This window comes from Syngnathus floridae, chromosome 22, assembly GCF_059516105.1.
Source record: "Syngnathus floridae isolate MCC-2025c chromosome 22, RoL_Sflo_1.0, whole genome shotgun sequence".
Classification (NCBI taxonomy): domain Eukaryota; kingdom Metazoa; phylum Chordata; class Actinopteri; order Syngnathiformes; family Syngnathidae; genus Syngnathus; species Syngnathus floridae.
The window spans coordinates 3,051,107-3,065,596 of record NC_142434.1 but is presented as its reverse complement, the minus strand read 5'-3'; the positions used below and the strand labels follow the sequence as shown (position 1 = coordinate 3,065,596).

The window sequence follows — 14,490 nt, the reverse complement described above, 5'->3', positions numbered from 1 at the left end:
CCCCGACTTCACACCGGAGCAGACGACCCAAAGGGATTGTGGACCTCAGTGCAGGGATGCGTCGCAAAGTTTTGATGTTGTACAAGCGGCACGGGCTCCTTTGCAGGTTTCCGCCGTGTTCACCCGGCTATTGCGATAGTCGCAAATTTAAACGCGTCTGTGGTTGAATGTGGTGGTCATAGGTACCAAGTATCTTCTAGAAGTTTTTTTCCGAGTCCCATTTTCAACTCAGGCCGTGACTCATGCGACTGCGGTATTTTACGGAGGCCAAATAGAATTCCAAACTTGTGAGGCAGCCGCTTGATGATCACTGACATTGAGAGACTGACCTCTTTGGACCCGCTGCCGTTAAATCTTCAAAAAAAAAAAAAAAAACGATGAGAAGAGCGAGGCGGTTGATGATGTCGCACTCCAGTGAACATGGGCGAAGAGAAAAATAAGTATCCATTTCTCCGAGGACTCTAAATCAGGACGGGTTCGCCGAGACGACTTTATCGTTCAATCTGGCCGCCCCGCTCCGGAGGCGTTAGCGAGGTTAGACAAGCGAGAGACGAGCACGCCCGCCTCGCTAGAACAATAATCATCTCGCCGAACCGCCACCTCGCGACCTGTAAATTGATTAAGGGGAGAGCGATGGCAAAAAAAAGTAATTCTCAGGCGCTATTTCGCCGCGTCTTCATTAGATCGAGCGTCTTTCCAATGCAGAGCGGAGATTATGAAAGGGGCTGAAGGGGTAATGGGAAAACTCCAAACTCATCGGTGTCATTGATATGAGCTGCCACAAAGAGAAGACACGTTTTGTCCCGAGACCGTCTGTTTCATTAAGAAGAATCTCTCTACTAAATCACAGCAGATAACTTATTTAGAGAATCGGGGGGTGGGTGAATAATCGAGAGCTGTGATGGACACTAAGGTGTCCATGGATAAAACCCTCATTTAATCTCCGAGCTACATATTTACATCGAATCTAAGAAATAAAAAGGTGCAGCTCAGTCTGTACAAGATTGCGCTTAAAAGTATCCCAGGGGAAGCTTGTGATATGCTGTTCCAGTAAATTTCAAGTGACAACCAGCTAGCGGGTGTACAAAGTGCTAGCATCTCTGTTACTGATAGAGCTTTTAATATTTGTAAGCATTTATGGGGGCGGCGTGGATTAATGGTAGGTGGTCGTCTCACAACCTGGAGGCTGTGGGTTCGATCCCCGATCATAGTCAGTAAAAAAAAAAACGTCTAGCTTCTGGAGAGCTGTATAAAAATTAGCATTTGACATTTTATTTCGTAAAGAGAAAAAGGGTCTGTGATAACTTTATTATTTTGCAAAACGACTGGGAATACCTCAAAGGGTGAACTTGTGACATTGTCTTGCAGACACGGGACTCGATTGGCTATTAATTAGTTCTCAATGCAGTTTGTCCTTTGCCTTATTGGGATCCCCGCAGGGACGAGCTCCGTTCGACGCCACATTTGAATGGGCAGCAAGTATTCTTTAAGGGAATTCTTTTACTTCTTGACTTGTTTTCATTTGGTAAAAATGGAAAAGACAAACGACGTGAATTTGCTTTTGATGAGTTACGAAATGTGAGAAATGAAAGTGTTATGTAAGTGTAATTTCTAGTGATGCTCAACACTTTGCTCTCACTAAGGTTGCACAAAGATGTTTATTCCCAACGCACCCACGCAGGCTGTCACTTTCCAGCATGGTGCTTTTTTTTTTCTCCTCCACACTTTGTTCATATTTTTTACTTTGTTCTATACATTTCCTCGCTTGGTTTAAAAACGGCAGCTGTCGGTAATTTTGGATTTGGTTGAAAAGGAATGCACTTTGAAAATCACCCATTTTTTTTGTGACTTCTCATAATTTGTAAATATGAATGTTAAAAACATGAGCATGAGTCAGTCCAGAAATGTTGGACCTTTTCTGTCCCCTTAAATATTGTTCAAGTAGCTTTTGCGCACCCTCATTTTTGTTTCTTTCATTCCTCTCTCTATAACTAATGTACATATCAAAGTCTAAAATAGTTTCTAACCACATTCCTAGCAGCGTTTTAGCCATCGAGAGGAACAGAAAAAAACATGACTCCGCAGAAATTACAAATCAGTTTTTTCTTTCCTTGGTAAGAATCCAAATGTAAAACAAACGATCTGTTTTTCCAAAATGTTGGTGCCTAAATTGCCTTGTAATCCTAGAATGACCCATAAATTGTGTGACTTGCGGCTCTCATGGTGTCATTTTCCGCCTCAGCAATCACCTTTTATTTTCATTTCCAACTAAATAAGCCAGGGGGGAAAAAAAAATAGAGTACTTTATTTGCAGGCAAAATCAGAGTCCGCGACTAGCTAATGGTGCGATGTAGCTTGAAGGTCCCCTCAGGATCGGAACACTTCTGTTCATCAAGTGGACAGCATCTTAAAAAGGCATATTTAAGTTTGCCAAATCAACTCCTTGATTTTTTTTCCCTCGTCCCGTTTATTGCGTTAATAAAGTTAGCCGTACGCTAGCTAGCGATGATAGCGGGAGAGGACGGCGGCGTGTTGGAGAGATCTACTGTGCTTAAGAAGTGTATTAACCTTTCCGCAGATGTCATCATATAATGGGAGGCACGGCGTGGCGCACGCTGGCATTTGTCTTGGATAAGGTGCAAGGCGACGGCGGCTAAATGCCAGCGGTAATGAAGCGGCTCTTTACCGGGGCCTCTGCTTTTCTCTCAACTGTGCTTAATGTCCATCATGGCCGCGTGTGTGAGAGTAATACTCGATTAAGGAGGGGACCAAAATGAGAGGCCGCGGCTCATTTTCATGCGCAGTTAGCACTGATGCTGATCGCGGGCTACACGTCGACTCGTTTTCAAGCACGCCGAGATTGTGTCGTTAAAGGCTTCTGCTGACAATTCTCTTTTTTTTTTTTTTTATGGACCCTCTTTTCATTCAAAATCTATTTTCATGGGTGGTGGAAATGAGAGTGGCGAGTCTCAAAGCAGCTCAAAGATAGTTGCTAGGCATTTGCATTTATTCTCGAGTGTGAAATTGCACTTTGTTGAAGAAGCGCCGGCCTCGGAGAAGCGCTGCTGTTGTTAGATATCTCATCGTACGGATGATGGCAAATGAATTTGTTTAAGCGCCCCATCACTTGTGTCTTTGACATTCCACTTTGCAGTGCCAACAGACTCGAGCGCGCCGGGATTAATTAGCTTTGCACGTCACCGCGAGTAAACGGAATCATGTATCGACTAGATGAGCTGTGAAACGGCAAGAAAAGCCATTTTTCCCGCAGACGCCGTGATGGTTGAGAGGAAATGATCATTAGCATCCGCTAGCAACATTTCTTGATCTGTCGCGTTGAAGAACCTGATTTCAAAAAATGGCTCCACCGCTGTCAACAAATATTCAAATATTGATCCTCGGTTAGCGTGCCACTCAAACCTGTAGAAAAAAAAAACTTGGCTGAACATCGACTAGATCAATATTTCACGCTTCCAACTGTGTCAACGTGTAGAACACCGCAGAAAATCGAGAGCACTAATTAAGAGATGATCACAGCAGAAGAAACGTTTTCAGGTACATAGATGTTAGCCTTTCGCGTTGGCTAAAAAAAAATCTCAGTTGGAAATCTGTGTATTTACCACATGAACTCAAAAGTGGATAAAAGCTGCTCTGGGGACGTTCAAAAGTTCAGAATGTCGGGGAGAAAAATCTTTGGTTTATCGAGCCCAGCGCTCCTCCGGCGGTCCTGATGGTGAAGCTGAAGCCGAGTATCGATCCGGCGGTTCAGAGGAGAGGACCCCGCAGGCCCGACCGCACACGCTCAACATACGCACTCCAACTCCTGGAAGCACTCTTGCAACTTCTCCACATAACAATATGATCTTGTGAAAGCGTCAAAATGTTTACTAGAAAAACGCTTTATGTAAAAACGATGCCAAGTATCCAATCCCCTTTGCCCTGTAAAGTTGTTTACAATCCCCCGCCCTCAACTGGAGGACCTGAAAGGATTTTTATGGCTTTAAGACTATATTTTATTCAGTCAGTGTGGTCTGGCAATCTGTATGAATCTTTTAAAAGTGTCAACCCGGGTCAGGAGACCAGGGTCAGGAGACAAAGGCCAAACCCTTTCAAGTTTAAACCGGGCAAAAATATCTTCAATAATTGGACATAATCTGTTTCCACCAAATGATGAAATGTTCGGTGGCCGTTTACACTCTCTAAGGGCTTTTTTTTTTTCCCATGTTTGTGTTTTTCATAGATAAAGTGGAGTAAATGGAAAGCCATCCTTCCATCCTTGGATGCCATACAAAGCTCGTCGCTTCTCCTGTTTGGGGGAACAATATCCCGTCGTGGCTGCCAAACACCAATCCTGCCCTTTAGGTGGAAGAACTTCCTGAATGCAGTTGGGCCGGAGAGAATAACGTCCTCGCCGTGGCTTCTCTCAAAGTCACAAAGGCAGCAAAGTCCCTCAGGGGGACGGGCTCTTTGGCCACCAGCGCAAGATACTGTTTACTGGCCACATTTCACAGCTGTAAAGCTCTGTCGCGCCCGCCGCAGCCTCGATGACAAATCGTGCTCCGGTGCAGCCATACTTGGAGAAGAAAAGCAAGCGGTAGGAGGGGGGGGGGGGGTAGTTAATTCCCCCGCCATCCTTGCCCGCTCCCTTCCTGCAGCGAGCGAGACGACGCGGCCAGCTGGCTGGTCGCGTCAACAATGAACAAACACAACAGTGTGCAGAAGCTCTGACAAGCAACCTGCAGCTTCCGTCGCAATTTGAGATTTTTTTTTTTTTGGAGCGGGATATTGATAAAGCTGGAAGGGAATTTGCTGCTGTGTGTCGATACAGATATCCTTCCACCCTTTGGCCTTGTCACGTGTCCATGTGTCATTCAGCTGGTGATTTCTTTAACCTTGCAGCCAAAAGCGCACATGCTGACATATTCAAACAACAACAAAGTCTCAGTGTGCTCCGGTCGCGGTCATGTTGTCGTACGAGGGCCCGTAGCGTGAAGCATGCGGCGCCCCCTCAGCACGTCACTGCGCTGTGTAATTGTGTGCTAGGAAAGCCACTTTGTAGCACTCCTCCCGAGCCTCATTGACTCCGTAAATATCATTAACAAACCCTCTCGCGCTAAAGTGTGCTCGCGCACACACACGTGCGCGCTGTGTGTGCCGCAGTCCCACAGCTACAACAAGTACTTCCACCAAGCAGCTCTAAATGACTATAATTAAGCCATTTGTTGACATGTTTAACCCAAAACACAAGCACGATTCTGAAAACGCAACGGAGGCACGTAATCGGATCGTCTCTGAATGCATGGAGCGTAATTTTCAGGCTATAAGGTTGAGACAGTGAGACTCCACGTGATTTGGCACAAAATAGAGGTAAGGCGCCAGCTCATAAAATAAAATAATCCGCCATTTTGTATGTTTTGTTCCAGGAAAATGCCATATATGTAAGAATTCTAATTATTCCCGCCTATGAGGAACGCACGCGTGGAGCTTCCAGCAGATGCTCCAAATGCCGAACGCAAGCATAGCAGACGTTAGAATGCACGAGAACGTCACCGCCGTGCTTTCGGACGCCCTCGGCAACCTCGCCGTGCATATGTAATGGCGCCGATGTCCTTTAATGACAAACGTGTCGTTGTAACGCTGCGCGGCGGTGGCATCGGACCGAGTAAATATTTAATAACGCATTACACTTAATGGCCGACTGGCTGCTCGCTGATGAGCTACTGGAACGCGTGGCGTAACGAGCCCTTGGCGGGAGGATCCCACCCACTCGGCCCCTCCCTCCCCCACCCCAGAGTAAAACCATTACATTATGCATGAAAGGACGCAATGAGAAGCAGAAAATTGCTTCAAAACAGACATGTTGCACCACTAATGAGATTTATGATGCTTAAAAGTGCCCATAACCTTGAATGGATGGATAGCGTGGATAAATTGAGTCGTTGAGGGTACAATTACGTAACATCATCCTCGTGCTAACGTCGCTATCGAGAGAATACGTATTGGGGGGGGTAGATTGGTAGAATGCACATGTCAAGGTAATCCATCAGTTAGCCGAGTTTCGCAAGCATCGTCCATCCGGTGACCTTTTACCGCCGCGGCCAATCAATGAGCATGAGCCGGTTAAACAACGGGATGACGCGTTGACATTTTAAAGGCAGATGGTTACCAATGATTCAAATTGTTGCTTTTTATTTTGATGTGTGTCTGACCCCAAAATTCAAGCCAGATGCAAGCGCAAACTTTATTTTTTTTTTGATAGCGCCAAAGACAAACGTTCGCCATCTGTTCCGACTCCGCCTTTTGAATTTAATACATGGGACGAGGCGCTGCGAGCACAGCGTGAGCCGGCAACAAATCCACACTCAAATGAAAGAAGATTAGAAATGTAGGCACCCTATCCGTTTTTATTACACTGCGAGACTTCAGACGGGGATTGCGCTTATTAAAAAAGGGTTCTCACGGGCCGGCCTGCTGAATCTCCTTTTGAAGCTGCCAACCTCTAATTTGTCACTCCTCTCTTGCAGCCTGCCAAGACGACCCCTTCAGCCCTTTTCTCTTGCTCTCCGTGGAAGCTGCTTCTGTTCCGGCTGGGAACCGACTGGACTGACTAAACCAAGCTATTGCTGTCCCATACCAACCTACGAAAAGTTAAAAATCCATTTGTTACAGGAAATAGTGAAATAATGAGATACCAGTGATTGCCAGCTCAAAACAAAGTCAGTCATATTGTGTGATTTGTGGCACTAAATATGACAAGTTGGTTCCTCCTTGTGGTGCTTTGACATTTTTTAATATACTTTGAGTTCACGTTGCTCTCTTTTGTTATACTGAAGCACTTTTGCGAGCCTTTTTTTTTTAATGATTTATTCATGAAGTCACTGGCATTGAATGAAAAACCTTTAGCGAGTACTTAGTGAATTAAATGTGAGTTTTTTGTAATTTGATATAATGGAGTTGTAATTTGAGCTTTGACCAGCAGGACCGGATGGAGTGCCAGGAAGGCTGTGGAAGTGGCCGCCAGCTTGCTGCTGTTTTGTTGTATTTCTTTTCTACAATCATTATTAAGCTTCTTCTGTTTTTAAAAGTGTACTCCCTATGACAGATAACAGCTGTTGATTTTTTTCAAAAACATCCGTGTGGTAAAAATGAATAATAAAATATCCATGTTCTAAATCTTATTTATTCATTTCATTTTTTTTTTACCTCGTGTAGTGTCACTATTGTTTTTTTTCCCCCTAATGAAGTGGCCTGTTATTAGGTACACCTCATGAACACTTATAATACACGAATAAATAAAAAAATAATAAAGTGTCCTGGAGGGACACGAGCGGTCTCAGTTGAGCACTTAAGCCTTAAGTTTTACATTGTAAGAGTATAGTCAGCGAAGCAATCCTTTCCACAGTAGTCACCATAACAGGTCACTTGGTGGCGCTAGTGTGCAAAGCGCCGTTGGACGAGCAGGAGAAGAAGAATATTTAAATTGGCGGATGTGACGTCACGTCTTCAAGTGAATTGGCGACAGGTGTGCTCAAGAGGAGTTATCAAATGCAGGTGCCACAGACGCGTGGCGGTTTGTCAGGTAAGCTTGCAAATGTTTGTCGTTTCTTGCCGTTTCTCACGACGGACGCCGTGTTTGTTGCAGGATTTTCACGCTCGCGAGCAAATGTTTGCCGTTTCTTATGATGCCTTTTACTATTTCTTGCAGGATTTTTGCTCCCCAGGAACTCAAGAGTGTTTGAGGTTTGGACACGGCACGCCACAATCGACTTTGCGTCGCGTCGTTGCGCGCTTCGGTCGTTTTGCCGCGACAGTATTTCAAATGTCTTTTTAATTTTTTTTTAATGCTGGCCAGCATTTTTTCATTCGTTTTTACGTTGTTTGTCTGGCTATAGGAAACGTTTGAATATAGCCAAATAAACAATTATGATCGTTGGTTATATTGGTTCTGTTGAGATGTGTGCGCGCTATTTCCTTGTTGTACAAACTTATGAATGTGACGAATAAGTTACGTCATGTCGAAATCAGAGATTCGTGACTCAAATCTGTTCAAAGATGGCGCCCGCCCGCCTCAGTCTGTTCAAAGATGGCGCCCGCCCAAATCTGTTAAAAGATGGCGCCCACTCGCCCAAATCTATTTAAAGATGGCGCCCGACAGCGTTCCATTACGCAACAAACATTTGCGCGCGTTATTTTCTCCTGTTTTGAACGACTCTGTTCAATTTGTGTGACGCAGCAAACCCGAATCGGCTGTATGATGAAGTGAGTTGATGGATGATAAAATTAAAGTCTTGACTATTCTGATGATTGAAATATTTTAACTTTTTACAATATAATGCTAATTATTAACCTGTATTAAATGTAAAACTGTTCTTAGTATGTACAATTGTTGCAAAAATATCATGCCATATTCCCTAAGTATATATTGTATATAAAGCTGTACTTGGTATGTATAATTGTTGCCAAAAATATCATGCCATTGCCCCTAAATATGTATTGCATTTAGAACTTTACTAGGTATTTAGAATTGTTGCAAAAATATCGTGCCATTGCCACTCTACTGGATGTCTATAATTGTTGCAATAATTTCTGTTTCTTTTGTAGCGCCAAAAAAGGCCGCCTAGCCGGCTTCCTTAGACACAAAGCAAGCGGGAGGCTCTTGGGCCATCTCAGTGATGTTGAGGACACTGCTGAAGACTTGTCCTATATCAGGTGAAAACAAGTTTGTGCAAAGTTTCAGCTTCCGAGCACACAATTAATGGTGTCTGCGCGTTTTTGCAGGCTTCAAGAGGAGCCGAGTGGATGAGGAAAAGGATGATTCCATTTGAAAAGCAGCAATGCCATATCCAAAGGAGCAATGTCATATCCAAAGGAGCAATGCCATATCCAAAGGAGCAATGCCATTTTCAAAAGGAGCAATGCCATATCAAAAGGAGCAATGCCATATCCAAAGGAGCAATGGCCTATCCAAAGGCGCAATGGCCTATCCAAAGGAGCAATGGCCTATCCAAAGGAGCAATGGCCTATCCAAAGGAGCAATGGCCTATCCAAAGGAGCAATGGCCTATCCAAAGGAGCAATGGCCTATCCAAAGGAGCAATGGCCATATCCAAAGGAGCAATGCCATATCCAAAGGAGCAATGGCCTATCCAAAGGAGCAATGGCCTATCCAAAGGAGCAATGGCCTATCCAAAAGAGCAATGGCCATATCCAAAAGAGCAATGCCATATCCAAAAGAGCAATGCCATAGCCAAAAGAGCAATGCCATATCCAAAAGAGCAATGCTATATCAAGTCAAGAATCAAGCAGCACGCTGCAAAAGTCAACATGTGCGGATCATGTGCCCAGGAGGGGGCAGTGTGGTTGCCTTTGGTTATGGGTGCACGACGGAAAGGTTGCAGGTGTGGACATTGTTTGGGGGTCTGACGGTTGGTCTTGCTTAAGAGGTTGTGGCTTATCTGGATCCAGCAGTGTCTTGTGCTTGGTTGCCATTGACAGCTCACTTGGGGGAGGATGTGGTGATTTGGAGACAAAACTGAACTTTGACGCGGAGCCCAATGTCCAAGCTTGCCATATGACTTGTACCATTTTGTGTGTTTTTCTAACCTGCCACTGTTGTACTTGCTGCGTTCTTTGTTCTCCCTCCTCAATGTAGGGGGTGGCGTTGGAGCGAGCCGATCCCGGATGTCCAATTTTGCAATATGACTTGTGACATTTTATCTTTTTCTAACCTACTACTGTTGTACTTCATCTAACTCTAACCCTACCACCACTGTGGTACTTGCGTTCTTTGGTCTCCCCTAGGTGTAGGACAGCATTGGAGCGAGACGGTGACATTTTGTCTTTTTCTAACCTACTACTGTTGTACTTCATCTAACCCTAACCTACCACCACTGTGGTACTTGCGTTCTTTGTTCTCCCCTAGGTGTAGGACAGCATTGGAGCAAGATGGTAACATTGTCTTTATCTAACCTACCACTGTCGTGCTTGATCTAAGCTGTGTCCTTTGTTCTCTAGGTGTAGGGGACGGTGTTTGGGCGAGCCGGTCCACGAGGAAGACGTAATGATGCGAGAAGCGCCCAACTGATCGCATGTTCTGCCATTTGCAGGCCGGACGCAAAAGGGGGAGGCGCACGGCCCGATCCGACCCGGCGACGGTCACCAATAGTAGCTAGCCGCTGTGATCAAGTAAGCAAGTGACCGACAACTTAGGGTGGTCTTTGAGTTTCTAACATTTGTTTCTGTTTCTGAAGATGGCGACCGGGATATGACACGATCTGATCAGAGGTGAACGGACCGCTGTGGCATCGCTCTGAAGTCACCGAGTTTTGAGGGAGACCCGCTTCCCTGGAGGCATCGATCGACCTGGGCAGCTTCAACGTGTGAAATGGATTTTTTTTTTTTTTTTTTAATTACACCAGCGGTGTCCCAATGTCTGCTTGAGGGCTGCATACTGAAACAAATTCAGAATTCTTTGACGCAAATTCCTTAAATCAATCACGAAATGTTGCCATTGATATTTAGTGCTACAAAGCAGTGTTGTGTCCATTCATGTGGTGTGTTGATCAAGTTGCCCCTCGGCTCCCATTTGGACACCAATGGTGACATGTGGAGGGCTGCACGTGTATTGGAAAACTGCCATATGGTGGTCTAGGTTATTGACATGCACTTTAAGACAGCAAAGATTTTTTTTTTTCATGTCTCAAATGAAACACGTTTTCTTGCCTAACTATTTGTAATGAGTTAAGACGATAAGTCATTGATGTAAGTTAAAGTTAACTAATCTAACTGATCTCATTGCGATCAAATAGTTAAGCTCCATCCAAGAATTCTGCACAACTTGCCTCAATGCAGTAGTCTGGCCCAATACTGCCATATCATTGATTTTCCAAAATGTTGTGCAGCCCTCATTGAGTGCCAAACGCGCAGCGACGGCAAGCGCAAGCGACCGCGCAAGCGACGGCAAGCGCAAGCGACCGCGCAAGCGACGGCAAGCGCAAGCGACCGCGCAAGCGACGGCAAGCGCAAGCGACCGCGCAGCGACGGCAAGCGCAAGCGACTGCAAGCGCAAGCGACGGCAAGCGCAAGCGACGGCAAGCGCAAGCGACGGCGCAGCGAGACTTTTGTGCTTGTCTTGCAAGGTGGAAGAGACGATGTATGAAACGAAGAGCCGGTGGACGGAGGCCACCAGACCCGCGATTGGTGAGCGGGTTGCAAAGGAAGGAATCACCCAAAGAAAGCAGTCGCCAAGTGTTGAAGAGGAGCCTGACGCATGACTGGCCAAGGCTGGCCAGAGGCGGTGACATGGCAATCCAATCTGCAAGCGTAGTGTACACACTTGTTTGTTTTAATTTGATTTCCTTATTTTTCTGCCTTTCAGCTGGCAGCGGATGGGGCGAGCGCCAGCCTGCACCGAGAGGGACTGGGCTGCACCCACAAGACCAGGGAGGGGGCAGGTAATGAGTACGTTGACAGAAGTGAACCGCATGCAACTGAGTGCCGTTTGTCTTTTTGCACTTGTGCGAGGCGAAAGACGAGTCCAACACCGGCCGGAGCAGACCCGGACCTTGGCCCGTGACGAGCGGCCCACACGAGACTGACGGGTGCAGATGCGGCGAGGCCGGGAGGGCAAAACGCCCAGCCGGCGTTTAAGGGGAGTATGACTTTTTTTCTTTTGCGCCTTGCCTCCCTCCCTGTCTGTTTGAATAGGGTAACTAGCAGCACGCACGGACAATTGGGTTGCTGCGACCCTCGAGATACGAATCGGCAAAGTAGAGACCCCCTCCCTCCCTCCCCTCTCTCTCTCGCTCTCTTTCTCTAATGCGCCCGGCAGTACCTGCATGGCCTGGTGCACTCAGGGTGGAACGTGGCTATACCTTGCCCTTTGTGGAATACCAGGGTATAATGTCTGCCTGCCTGGGTCCCAGTGTCGTCGACGGTGTCGAGGACGAGGAGATTCTCCGTGACGCCCTCTGTGACGTCACGTTTTCCTTCCCCCCCCTCTCGGGGCCAAGTCAGCTCTCCTCAGGGGGAACTGGCCGGTTGCGCTTAAGTGCGCACCAAAGCCTCTTCTCATCTCCTCTCGCTCTCTCCCTCCCTCCCTTTTTGTAAGGGGTTAAAAATTTCATAACCCGGATTGCTCCAATGCGGGAGGGCCGTATGATACATGCGCCAGCCCGTGCGTGCCGCTAGTTACCTGATTCAAACTTACCTTACTCAAGGTTGGGTGGGGGGGTGCTAGTGGAATTTTTTCCCCTTGCCAAAACCACCACAATGTCTCTGCCTTTCAGGATTGCTGTGGCAGTGGATCGGACGAGTGCCAGAGAGGGACTGGACAGGACCGCGAGACCAGAGGGTAATAATAAAAAACTTTATTTGTAGAGCACCTTTCATACAGGAAGTGCAGCTCAAAGCACTATACAAACAAAGAAGGAAATTATAAGCATTGAATTCTTCATATAGGAACAGACATAAAAAGAAAACAAAAACATTCATGTATGCATACGCAATTAATAATGGGAGCTTACAAAAGGAGCAAGCTTTAATAGACAGGTAATGAGTACGTCCACAGAAGTGAACCGCATGCAACAGAGTGCCGTTTTTCTTTTTGCAGTGGCACGAGGCGGAGGATGAGTCCAAATGTCGAATACCGGCCGGGCAGGGAGGAGCCGACCATCGCCCGACCTTCGCCCGTGATGAGTGGCCAACACGAGACGGACGGGTGCGGATGCGGCGAGGGCAAAGCGCCCAGCCAGCATTTAAGGAGAGTATGACTGTTTTTTCTTTTATCCTTTCTTTCCCTCCCTCCCTCCACTTTTTCACTGGGTGTGCACACTGGCTATCTGCATGATGCTTTTCTTTCTCAGCGCAGCGTCATTTTGCAATATTCTTGTTTTACTGTTGTTTTTTTTAATCATGAAATGAACTGTTTGTACTGTAATTGTGTGTGCGTGTGTACCATTGAACTGCAATTAAACTGTGAACTGAATTCAAGTGGTCCATTTTAAACATTGCCAGTCTATCGTGCATACAAACTGGAATAATTTGAGACATTCTCAATGACAAGACAATTGTAAAGTTAGGCTGAAACAAAATTGACTTAAATATGCAGTGTCAGGCTTTTTATTTATTTTTTTAACTACACAAAGAAAAGCTGCATGCATTCTAAATTGTTTGCAAAAGCCAAGTAGCCAGACACCCATAGATGCAAACGACAAGTGTACAAACAGTCTCTGTTGCGATCAGTAAGTCATCTTTGGCAACCCTGCTTTAAAATGGCCACCGAACTCAGAATCTTGCAGAATGTTGGTACATTTTTCTGTAAGAGTAAAAGCTGTTATTTGAATCTAGTCAGAGCCATTTTTTGGTTTGTTTTGAATCGTCATGCATCATGTGGGCATTCTTGTGAATAAAATCAACAGTGGTGTGCTTGCTTCCTGTTGGTGGTCTTGCAAATAAAGTCAACTTTGGTGTCAGTCATCATTCGCAATGTGCCTCAATCGATGGTGCATCTCTTGAATGTGAAACTTATTGCATGTTTTGTTACAGGCCTTGATGTCTTCATTGGCTGTTTGACTACAAAAAAGGCTGTTGCTGTCCAGTCCAGGTTGCTGCTATAGTCAATTGAATTTATAAACATAGCGTATAACTTCCAGGACCTTAGCTTTCAATTCAAAGCAGAGTTGCGTAACTACACGGCCAGCCTCGGCACATGTACTGGGTGTGTTAAAAGTACAAAACAAACTCATTTGCATGATAGACGTCTAAACCACATGCTAGATATTTGCCTCAACCTGTCTGATGCTCTAACTGTATGCGATAATTTTTAACAATTTTAATCATTTAAATTTTTAAGTACATTACAAATTAGACAGCTGGGTCAATGTGACCCGTCTTTTGCGGTTTGTTCTGCCCAAAGCAACCTAACAAATACACATAAGTACTGCCGCTATCTCGCCAATGTGCGTGTCTCTAAAATGTACAAAGCAAGCAAATTCATTTGCATAATAAACTTCCAAACCACATGCTAAAAAAATATTCATGTGATGCAGAAAGTCTTCTGTAGCTTGCTAAGATTTGCCAATTTGAGCAATGCCGTATCCGAACCTGAGGCTGGAGGTTGCCCGTCCATGTACCTAATCGCTCGGGCATTGATACATCAGCAATGTCAAGTTTATTTGTATAGCCCTAAATCACAAACAGTGTCAAAGGGCTTCACATAGACAAAAATTGACAATTATTCTGTTTTAGAACAGCCTAGAATGTTAAGTTACAAAAAGTTAAAAAAAAAAGTTATTGATTATGTATTTGCTCCAAGGAGGGAGTATTGACGAAACGTCACCTCCTTCATAGTCTGCGCATTGTTGTGTGCGCAGGCGGAGCAGGGGGCGCAGGCGGCAGGGGGCGCAGGCGGCGCAGGCAGCAGGGGTGGGGAATCGAACCCTGGATCTCAGGTGTTCGAGCGCAGCGACGGAGCCACTCGCCAAGCGTGGCG

At 45.7% G+C, this 14,490-nt stretch overlaps 1 long non-coding RNA gene across 6 annotated transcripts in view; it reads left to right on the top strand.

Annotated features, from left to right (window-relative positions):
- LOC148379200 (uncharacterized) overlaps positions 1-14,087 on the top strand; it is a 164,249-nt gene extending 150,162 nt beyond the window's left edge. For 4 of the 6 annotated variants that reach the window (XR_015855529.1, XR_015855528.1, XR_015855531.1 and 1 more), the window contains 9 exons: positions 4,241-4,594; positions 6,525-7,579; positions 7,706-7,740; positions 8,602-8,709; positions 8,779-10,184; positions 10,250-11,295; positions 11,377-11,452; positions 11,523-12,351; positions 12,610-14,087. This is a non-coding gene — a long non-coding RNA (uncharacterized LOC148379200). The remainder of the gene's footprint in view (positions 1-4,240; positions 4,595-6,524; positions 7,580-7,705; positions 7,741-8,601; positions 8,710-8,778; positions 10,185-10,249; positions 11,296-11,376; positions 11,453-11,522; positions 12,352-12,609) is intronic. The other 2 variants (XR_015855532.1, XR_015855533.1) reach the window with 2 other exon arrangements.
- The last annotated feature ends 403 nt before the right edge of the window (positions 14,088-14,490 follow it).